We start from the raw sequence: 11,614 nt of genomic DNA, 5'->3' as shown, positions 1-11,614 counted from the left end.
TCTGTCCATCACTAGTCTACTACACTTTTTTCTACCAAAAAAAAAGTCTACTACCCTATTTGTGTTTGAAATAACAGTGGGATTTTTGCCCAAAAATATATAATAATAATAATAATAACAGTGGGATCGGACGGCTTGAAATGTTCGCCTGTAAAATTTTATGCTGATTCAGCAATTAGCATAGGTGGTTATTTATAATCAACCATCAACTCCCTTGATGATAGGAAATTGCATATAGTTGATTTTTAGAAGGGAATCTAGATTTTTGAAACTTATTGATCAATATCGTAAACAAATCAAAATAAAATTTCAACTAAACTATGAGATAGTGGTAAGAAAGGGGTCGAATCGATAGAGAATTGAAAGTCTGACTTTAATAAAATTTATGTGAATGTTATTTGAAAATAAAATTGTAAAATTAAGATTAAATAACAACTAATTAACAGAAGTGAGAATTTATGAGAAGAATAGCATTTAGGTTTCAAATCTCCATTGACATGATTTTTTAATTTTGGCACATATTTCGGTTCATTAAAACTATAAGTCTAATGCAACCATAGAATGATAATTCTGGTTCCTTCTAGGTATAATTTATCTTGTCGAGCACTATTGTCTTTTGCATAGGCTTAACATGCTAGATCCACACACACATTCATCCTCGGCACCAGAAATATTTAGAAACTTTGACACTAAATACAAATAAATCCAACAATCTCACACAAGTTTCAAAATATTGAAAAAATAGAACAAAGATAATGAGTATATTAAACATAGTAGGGCACATCGTTGCAAGTGTCTTTAGGACTTAAACCTACACTAGGTCTGATGAATTACCCTATAGAGTACAAGTGAAGTCTAACTTCTTGAACTTTTCTTCATTTACGTAGCCCACTAGTTCATCATCCATATCCTACCAGTTGATGTTCGTGACATCCTCCTGTTCATGATAAAATTGGACATTATTAATCAGTCTTGTCCCCTATCTTAGTCTCCTGGATGTTTAGAGAATTCGCCTTTAAAATTCTCATCGGTAAGCAGCCTCACCTCCCACATCCACTTAAGTCGGCTCATAGTGTGCACCACAATTAACACTTCCCACATTTCATAAGATTTGACTTGATTAAGAGTCTATAACTTATCTCCTTTTCATTATGGTGGTACTACTTTTCCATCTAACCAGAATGAACAAATATTTTAATAATACTAGACAGGTCATCCAGTGACTTCATTAGTTCAGGAATTTACCTCTTCGAATAGGTTGGGTGTCCATCACATGACCTATGACATATGCCTTAAACTCATTCCTCTGATGAATCATGTATAGCCTTAGTAGGCATTGGTTTTGTGAACATATTGGCTAAATTGCTTTCTGATTTTACAAAATCTATATCTATTATCCCTTCCTTATGTATTTCCTTACTAGATTATGTCTAATACGAATGTATCTCATTTAACAATTGTATACCCTACTTTTAGCTTTAGCTATAACTGCCTAGATATCACAATGAAGTGATATAAGAAGCATCGATTTTAACTACAATGGGATATCTGCCACTAGATTTATGAGTCACTCGGCTTTCAGTTCCAACCTTTTCTAAAACGTTAAACTCTGCTTTCATAGTGGATCATGTACCACAAGATTGTTTTACAAGTTTCCATGAAATCGCTCCACCACCTAGTGTAAACACGTATCTAGTAGTTAATAAAGATTCATTTATATCTGATATCCAATTAATATCACAATAGCTTTCCAAAATAGTAGAATCGCCACTATAATGAAGACCATAATTTATAGTACCCTTTAGATATCTCATTATTTTGTCTAGGATATGCCAATGTTCTTTACTTGGATTGTGAGTGTGTTGACTCAACTTTCTAATTGCTAATGCTATATCAGATCTGGTATAATTCATCAAATATGAAACAGAACTAATAACTTATGAGTATTTCTTTTGATTTACTAGTTCACCCAAGTACTTCTGTAAATGGCATCCACCTCTAAAGGTATTTTGATCTTTGGTGAGTCAGTAGTTATATGTTTTTAGCATATTTTTGACATTATGTGCTTGAGACAAAAATATCTTCCTTTATTTCCTGATGATCTTTGTAAAACATAAAGGAAACCGATATCGGGGATTACCTATGTATAGCTTTCCTCGCAGCGGAATGGATCGGGTTGTACCACACTTCGATCCACACGAACATTGACAAACGAAAGGTTGCGATGATCTCCATAGGTAAAATTTCACTGTCCAAATTCAAGGATTGCAATAGAGATTATTGGAGACACACACTCTCAATTGAAAGAGACAAAAGAGAATAGGGAGAGAGAGAGAGAGAGAGCTTTAGAGATTATGTCAAAACATTTTTTTTGATTTGTGGCCAAAACCCTCTTATTTATAGGGATTTGACCAGCTAGGGTTCCTAATACTAGTGGGTCTATAATTACTCTAAATGAGCGACCCACGAAGGAACCGGGTCAAGACCCAGTCCAACCCATATTAATTAATATCTCCCACTCGCCAATGCAGGGTGGACATATTCAATTATCCATTCTTGAAGTCTTCCTACTATAGGTGTCTCATCATACAGGAAATGGAACGTGCGACCTAATGAGATAGTACGAATGTAGGAGTGCTATATCAAGCTTCCATCTAACTAACATAGCACATCACTCACAAATAATCCGGGGTACCCTAAATAATCAAATTACACCAATTCTGGCACTCTCAATCCCTCATGATGAGCAGTGTTAACCTTAAAATATGCCATGTGCTTATGACTACTTCGAAACACAAATACGACTAGTCACTTGGGCAATGAGCCACAAAACAAGGGTGTAATTTCGAATAGTTTTCACTAAGTCCACATATTGTTTCGACCATTCCCAACCACTTCCCAATCGTGTCTCGCTAGACTGCATCATCCATGATCCTAAGGTGCACGTCAAAGTAGCGTCATTGGGCATCTTCTTCATGACATGGTCTCTAGTAGAGAGTATCCATAGGATCAACTTAGTTTGATCCAAGTGACTCACACAGTGATGAAGAAGGGATCCATTCAGTCACTTTCACAAACGGTCGTAACAAAACACATATGGTATGAAATGTATGCTATGGTGTAACTCTCACTAAGGTGGGCATGCCACTTATAAAATAAAATAAAATATTTATCATACGAGTCTGTGTTCAATTGCCCTTTCAAGTGCCTAACCTGAGTCAATCAGCTCAGTCGCCCTCGTGGCATTTACCTAAATTCTCACACTCGACTAAAAGTAGGCTACACTGAGACTTGTGATCTCTATGTTCGACCATAGAAAGGTCTCATCTTAGCTCTAACTAAGTTGCCATATAGCTAAAAATTTATTTGTTCATCTCGCTAGTTATCTTTAAGGGCCAAGGTGAATTTGGCTCATCTTGCTTGTTGTTTCCAAGCGTCAAGGTGAATCACCCATGTGATTAGATCGATTCAAACCTGATGACATATTTACAAAATGAAGTGTGTATACATGTAAATCACCCTAAAGAAATATATGTCTCATATATAAATCAAATTGTAATAACAATAATGTTTAAAGAAAATGTCAAAACTCAAAATACATATCATCTATGTCTAAGTCCCAGATTCCTAACATGAGCAAGAAAAATGTCCTGAGCAATAGACTTAGTCAATGGATCAACCATCATACTATTTGTGGAGATATGCTTAAAGACAACTTCCTTTTACACAACCATTTCTCGAATGTAGTGATATTTTATATCTATGTATTTGGTTTTCACATGGAACTTAGGGTCCTTAGCAAATGCCAAAGCTGTTGTACTATCACAGTGTACAAGCACCTTATCTCCTGAATGAGTGGTAATGCCAAGGCACTGTAGGAACCTCCTTAGCCAAATGACCTCTTGAACGGCTGTTGAGCACACGATGTACTCGGACTCCATAGTGGATAGGGCGATGTAAGTTTGTTTCTTGCTACTCCAAGATACAGCCCCACCTCCTAGGATAAATACATATTCCAAAGTCACTAGCCCAGTCAGCATCATTGTAGCCTTTCAATCTCAAATCTAAACCACTTTAGGTGAGGGTGAGATAAGTGGTCTCATGAAGATATCGAAAGATTCTTTTCACTACTTGCCAATGGAGTGATCTTGGATTACTCTGGTAATGACTAACAATGCCAATTACGAAGCAAATATCTGGATGTGTGCACATCATCATGTACGTCAGGCTACATATCGTTGCAACATAGGGTACTTTGGACATTTGATTCTTTGCCTCATAAGTCTTAGGGTACTGTTCAAGGCTTAAAACATAGGCCTTTTCCATAAGAATGTCAATTTGTTTAGACTTATCAATGCAAAATTGTTCACGGATCTTCTTTATGTAAGTCTCTTGAGACAAACTAAGAATATTCCTATAGCAGTTCCTAATGATCATGATGCCTAACACAAAGTTGGCTTCGCCGATGTCCTTCATCTCAAAATTAGAGGACAACTACTCTTTAGTGGTAACAATCATTTCCATGTCATTCCCAACTAATAGAATGTCGTCAACATATAAGGGTAAAATAAGGAAACTTTCTTTGAACCATTTCACAAACACACAGTGGCCATTTTCAATCATTTCAAAACAAATAAAGGTAATGGTATGAAATCATAAAGTACCACTGCCTAGATGATTGTTTAAGCTCATATATAGAACATTTGAGATGACAGACTTTGCGCTCTTGTCCATTGACCTCAAAACCCGCTGGTTGATCTATAACAATCTCCTCGTCTAGTTCTCCATTGAGAAATGCATTTCTAACATCCATCTGAAAGAGTTTCAAATTCAATTTTTTGATAATGGCTAGAATGAGGCGAATCGAGGTAATTTTCACTGCTAGGGAGAAAGTCTCATCATAGTCTACACCCTCCCTTTGGGTATAGCACTTCGCCACAAGGCGTGCCTTATACTTGTCAATTGAACTATCTGTCTTACGTTTGACCTTTAAAACCTAATTGTTTCCAATGGTCTTACACCCAAGAGGTAGGTCAACTAACTCCAATACTTAGTTCTTACTCATAGAACTCAGTTCATCCTTTATAGCAGCTTACCACTTATCCTTAACAAGTGAGTAGAGTGCCTCTTACAAAGAAGTGGGCTCATCCTCATCCTTTGGAACACAAATAAAAGCTTTCCCTTCAATCCTAAAATGACGATGGAGAATATACCTATGAGAGCTCCTATGCATGAGGGAATCCTGATGATCGTCTAGTGGTACACCCACACTAGGATGATGATCAGTCTCACTTTTTCTGGTGATTGTAGGATGAGTTAATTCTCCATCCTCGCCAAGAGTAGGTGAAATGCTTTTCTCATCCTCTATTTCAAAGAGCTCAAGGTCTCTACTAGCGTCACCAATGCTAGGAAAATCTGTCCCAATAAATTCGACATCGTGTGATTCTATCTCGTTCATTCCTCCATCAAGGTGTTCACCGTACATAACGTAACCCTTTGAGTTGTCGGAATATCTTATAAAGATGTATTTCCTAGCTTTAGGGTTAAGCTTCTCAAACTTATGAGAGGTGCTATGAATATAACTAGCTGATCCTCATGGTCGCATATGCCCTAAATTTGGTTTTCTGCCCTTCCATAACTTATAGGGGGTCGAAGGATTTGATTGTGAAGGCACTCGATTAAGGATGTAGGTAACAGTCAAAAGAGCATCCCCTGAGAAAGATATTGGGAGGTTGGATTACGCCATCATCGAACTAATCATATCCAAGAGTGTCCTATTCATCCTCTCTGCTATGCCATTTTGCTGTGGAGTATAAGAAATGGTCAACTACCTATGAATTCCCTTCTCCTCACACAGTTCTTTAAACTGGTCAAATAGATACTCAAGTCCCCGGTTAGTGTACAAAGTTTTTAAGCTCTTGCTTGAATGATTCTCAACCTCTGCTATAAAGCATTTAAAGCAATCTAATGCCTCGCAGCGGTGAGTGATCAAACACACATAACCGTATCACGAGTAATTATCAATGAATGTGAGAAAATAAGAGGCATCATGGCATACCTTTACATTCATAGGTCCGTAAATATCTGAGTAGACAGGTTCTAGAGCCTAGGTAGCTCAGACTGCCTTTCCAAAAGGCTTCTGATGAGCCTTAGCTACTAGACAGTGCGCCTAAAAGGCCTTCCCTAGCTAACCTAGCCATCTTGTCTCGCCCTATGTGTCCCAATCTAGCATGCCATATAATAGATTTGGAACTATCACATTTATTAACTACATAAAAAACAGATGAAGCAGAATCAATTAAATCTAATTTAAAAAATCCATCAATCAATGATCCACGTCCAACAATAGTACCACTCAAATAAAGCTCTAAAGTGCAACTGCCAATATGGAAAGAATATCCTAAAGGTAATAATGCAGAAATTGAAAATAGATTATGCTGAATATTTGATGTATAAAGCATATCGTGAAGAAGCAAGGTGCATTCAGTAGGCATCTTGAGCTAATAAGCACCAACTCCTTAAACTGCTTCACTGGTACCATTCCCCATGAACACGTTCTGGGATCCAGTCAGAATTCTGCGATAATTTACAAAACCCTTCGATCTCGCACTATATGTTTTATTGCTCTTATATTCACAATTCAATCAAACTATATATGGGCAACCAAAACATAGGTACAAACATATGTACAGGGAGAGTGGGATAGGAATAGTACATTCTTCGGCTCAGTGCAATCACGAGCGAAGTGCCCCATCTTCTAACAGTTGTAGCATTTGACCTTAAATAAATCTTTCTTTCTGTCACGCTTGCCTCTTTTGCGCTTGGTTGGCTTGCCTTCCTTTGGTGCTTGGTTTTGAATCATAACCTGATTTCTTGGGTTGCCCTGTCTTTTGCATTTAAACTTGCGCTTACTTCCCTGGGAAACTAGAGCAGTTGCACAGTTCGCCTCTTGACGTTTTGCCTTAAGTTCCACATGTTATGCAACATTAACAAAATTTTTAATGCTATCATTATATGTGAGAATGAGTTTTATAGGGCTCCAAAGATCAGTAGTGTCCTAATGACAGCTTGAACCTATTGTTCATAGTATGCTTAGGGTCTATCTTTTACATCTCAAACTTCAAGGTCATACCCCTTAACCTTGTAGTAGATGTACCTTCGAAGTCAATTTTCAGTTGATCCCACATGGACTAAGCTGTGGTGTATTTCTCATAATCACCAATCAACTCATCATGCATAGTGCTTAACATAATAAATCGCGTACTACGATCTTTATTTACCCACTGATTATAGGCTTCCATATTATGATGGTGTTGTGCGGTAGTGCCCTCAGTGGGTTTGTCAATAATAGTAGTCAAATACTCAAGATAGTTTTGTTCATTGAGCAAATATTGAATCTTTCGATGCCACATGTCATAGTTGGGTCCAATCAATTTGTCACACTTGGTGATGTCCACAACAACATGATTAGTGACCATATCACTACACATAAGAATGTGCGAGGTAAACATTAGGTACACATTAAAAATTTGTTCAAGAAACCCTAATTAAAATTAATAGTTCCTTACTACACACGGTGAGACCAAAAATTTCGCTAAGCTCATAATCAAATCTCACATGTGTGGATCAGGGACATATAATTTTAATCAATTTTGAACAAATATAATGAAAATAGGTATCTCATATCCATAAAATTGCTTCATACAAACAGGTGTGCATGGGTCCCACATAGGAACCCGATTGGTACTTAAAGTGGCATGTGAGGTAGTGTAAGTGTATGATATGCAGTGCGATACATTTTTTCCCTACACAAGGCTTCTCAAAAAATTAATTACATTCTCCAAAAAATAATTACATCCTTTAAAAGTCCTACTACATCAATCCACTGAGTAGAGAGCGCCGCACTTTATGTCATGCACAAAGACTACCTCTAACGTACATATATGAACATGTCCACTTAAATTAAATGCCAATTATAATCTCCTAACCTAAAAAAAATCCATGGGTCACTGGGTGGAGATCAACCATGCATTCCAATAAGTGGAGCAAGTCTCTAGTCATAACTGTTATAGGAGGGGATGATGATTTACCAATACATACGCATATATATGTTAAAAGACATTTCAAAGCAATAATATATCTGGCCTAATAACGGGAAGGTCGTAGGTTCGAGTCATGTCAATAATCCCAATAATGTAATGCAAACAACATAAATATACATCATCGTATCAACAACTTCAAATAAAATCATATAACGTACCCTCCCATTTGACCTAAGTCATTAAGGGCAAAAACTTAATTTTTAGGTAGGGTTACACAAACACAAACCCTCAATTACATTATAAAAAAATAAACCCTTGAGTAGGGTTCAACAAATAAACCCTTGATCACAATCAGGGTTTAAATTTTTTAATACTTGTGGATCTAAAGTGATCCCAATAGCAATGCAAAAAAAAAAAAAAAAAAAAAAATACAATGTATTAACTTCCCAGTGAGAAACAACCACCCAAGCACTGATCACTTGGTTATTTTTTTTCATACATTAAGAATTTAATATGACATGTGAAAATGATATAAAAGCCAACCATGCCATCGGCTGAGACCACGACAGCAATGTACTTATACCGCGGGAAAGTACAAAGGTGATTGTTAAGAGCAATTTAAAACAAAAAATGGAATCATAATCATTATATAAACAACAAAAGTGCAATGATGATGCAATCATGCACTAATAAGGGAAAAAAAAAGTGCTTTTGGTACTGTTTTTAAACAGTTATCAGAACTTTTTTTTTTTTAATAATAAACTATAAAGTAATAATCATTACTTTCTTATAATTATACTAAAAACAAAACCATATAGAGCTCTTGACCACTATACTCGCTGCCAATACTGGCACAGTGGTTGAGTTTAGCTTTCAGCCACTGTATTTCTATAAAGCATAGTCACTGCCCAACAAAGCGAGGTGCGACGACAATGGACGGGGAAGCACAGTACAACCATTAACCTGGCTCTGATACCAATGTAAAATGGAAAGAAAACGGGTATCGGGGATTACCTAAGTATGGCTTTTCTCACAGCAGAATGGATCGGGTTGGACCACGTATCGTCGCACGAATAGTGACGAACGAAAGGTTTCGATGATCTCACTAGGCAATAGTCTACCCTTCGAATCCAGGGATTGCAATGGAGATCTATGGAGACACACACTCGTAATTAGGAGAGATATGAGAATAGGGAGAGAAAGCTTTAGAGATTATGTCAAAATCTTTATTTTGGTTTATGGCCAAAACCCTTTTTTTTTTTATAGAGAATTGGTCAGGTAGGGTTCCTAATACTAGTGGGTCAATGATTACTCCAAGTAGGCGACCCACGAAAGAATTAGGTCAGGACCCAGTCCGACCCATATTAATTAACAATCTTGATACCAAGAATAACATCAGTCTCACCCATGTCTTTTATATCAAAATTGGACATCAATAGTATTATAGTTTGCATAACTATGTCCAAATTTATACCATAATTAACATGTCATCCACATAAAGAAGTATAAATACACCTTTATCATGATGAAATTTACTATATAAACATCTTTCAGCATCATTTATAATAAATTCATTGGATATTGATATCATATCAAGTTTATCATGCCATTATTTTGGTATTGGTTTTAGTTCATATAGTGATTTTACAAGTTTACAAACTTTTTGTTATTTTTCAAATACTATATAATAAAGGTGAAATAGGGCCAAGTTGGGCAAGGTTTCTTAAAACCCAACCCAATGCTAGGTCCCCAAAACTCAACCGAAGCCTGACCTAACCCTGTCGGGTTCACGGTTAGGCCCAATCCTATAGGGCTCAGGGTTGGGCCAGGTTAACCTAGATAGTCCTAGATTTTTTTTTTTTTGTTATTTTTTTCTACAAAAATTCACAAATGTTAAGCCTATGTTACCAAATGGGGGTGGGAGATGTTAAGACTATGGTCAACCCAATCTATAAGTTTGCAACAAATAAGGTTTTCAATTTGGTTATTAGATAGATATTTTATTCACCTTGTATCACTACATCTCCCAGAACTGGACAGACCAAAATTTACCCCAAATCTTTATGATTGCAGTTGTATCTATAGTTCATATTAGTATCTGACAGGAGACATAAAGACAAATTATGTAAAGAAAAAGGGCGGAAATAGTTTAGCCATTTGGTCGTCTTAGCTCAATAGGTAAGAGTATGTGGCTTGTGTAACAAATGATGTGGGTTGAAGTCATACAGACAGCTTGTGTAATGCTTGTGTAACTCATGATGTGGGCCTAAGGGAAGGGAAACACTATTACTAAACACAACAATAAATCAGGGTTAAATCGGGTGGGGTTGGGCTGAGTTGGGCCGAATTGACCCTCATAACTGGGTTAGAAAGAATTGAGGCTCAGGGCAGGTTCAGCCCGTCAGGGCTAAACTTACACCCCTACTATATACCCTTCAGGTTGTTTGATATATATTTTTTCTTCTATGTTACAATTTAAAATTGATGTCTTCATATCCATTTGATGTATTATCAAATTATAGATAGAAGTCATCGCTATTATTACTCGTATTATAGTAATTCTAGCAATCGAAGCGAATTGTCTAAAACTGTGACAACAACTCTAACTTTAAACTTATCAAGTGATCCATTCGGTTTCAATTTCTTTTGAAACATCCACTTGGTGTCTAACACTTAGACCCTAGTAATAAGTCAACTAGTTCTCAAGTATGATTGGATACTGTGGAATCTATTTCAGTTTTTATAGCTTCCTTCCAGAATACTACATCTTGAGATGTTATTGCTACTTTATATATAAGAGAATCTTTGTCTATAAGAAAGACAAACCAATCATTTTCTGAGTAAGTAGATTTTTTTTGTCTCTTACTTCTCTATAGTCGACTTACTTCATTTTGACTAGAAGTAGGATCATGTTCTTTTGACATCTCTTTTCCTTAACTTAAGTCATTAACATTTTCCTTACTTACTTGTAAGCTTGACTTAAAAGGAAAAATATTAAAAAAAAAAAAAAATCAATATCCCTGGATTCCACTATATTATTTTCTTCACACATTACCTATAGTTGTAAGAACTATATAATGATATGCAGAACTATGCTTTGCATATCCAATGACACACAATCAAAAGTCTTTGACCCTAATTTTCTTTTCTTTATTTTAGTAATTATCATTTTAGATAAGCAACCCCATTATTTTAAATGATTTATGCTAGGTTTTCTATCATACCACAATTTAAATGGATGCATACCGATCTTCTTGTGGGGTATCATATTTAAAATATAGTAAGCAGATAGAGTTTCTTCATCTTACATATCAAGCAGTAAGCTCAAACTAATTAACATTGGATTCATCATCTCTTTTAATGTTCGGTTCTTCCTTCCGGCTATACCATTTGATTATGATTGATAAGGTTTGTAATTTCATGAATTATACCATGATTTTCACAAAATTCATTTGTGCTATAATATTTTGAACATCAATCAGTCCTAAGTCTTTTAACTTTCTTTCTCAATTGATTTTCAACTTCAGTTTTGTATGATATGAATGCATTTCCATTTTTATCTTTTGAATTAA

Source organism: Macadamia integrifolia, unplaced genomic scaffold, assembly GCF_013358625.1.
Source record: "Macadamia integrifolia cultivar HAES 741 unplaced genomic scaffold, SCU_Mint_v3 scaffold823, whole genome shotgun sequence".
Lineage (NCBI taxonomy): Eukaryota > Viridiplantae > Streptophyta > Magnoliopsida > Proteales > Proteaceae > Macadamia > Macadamia integrifolia.
The sequence above is the reverse complement of the archived record's forward strand: the minus strand, read 5'-3'. Positions refer to the sequence as shown.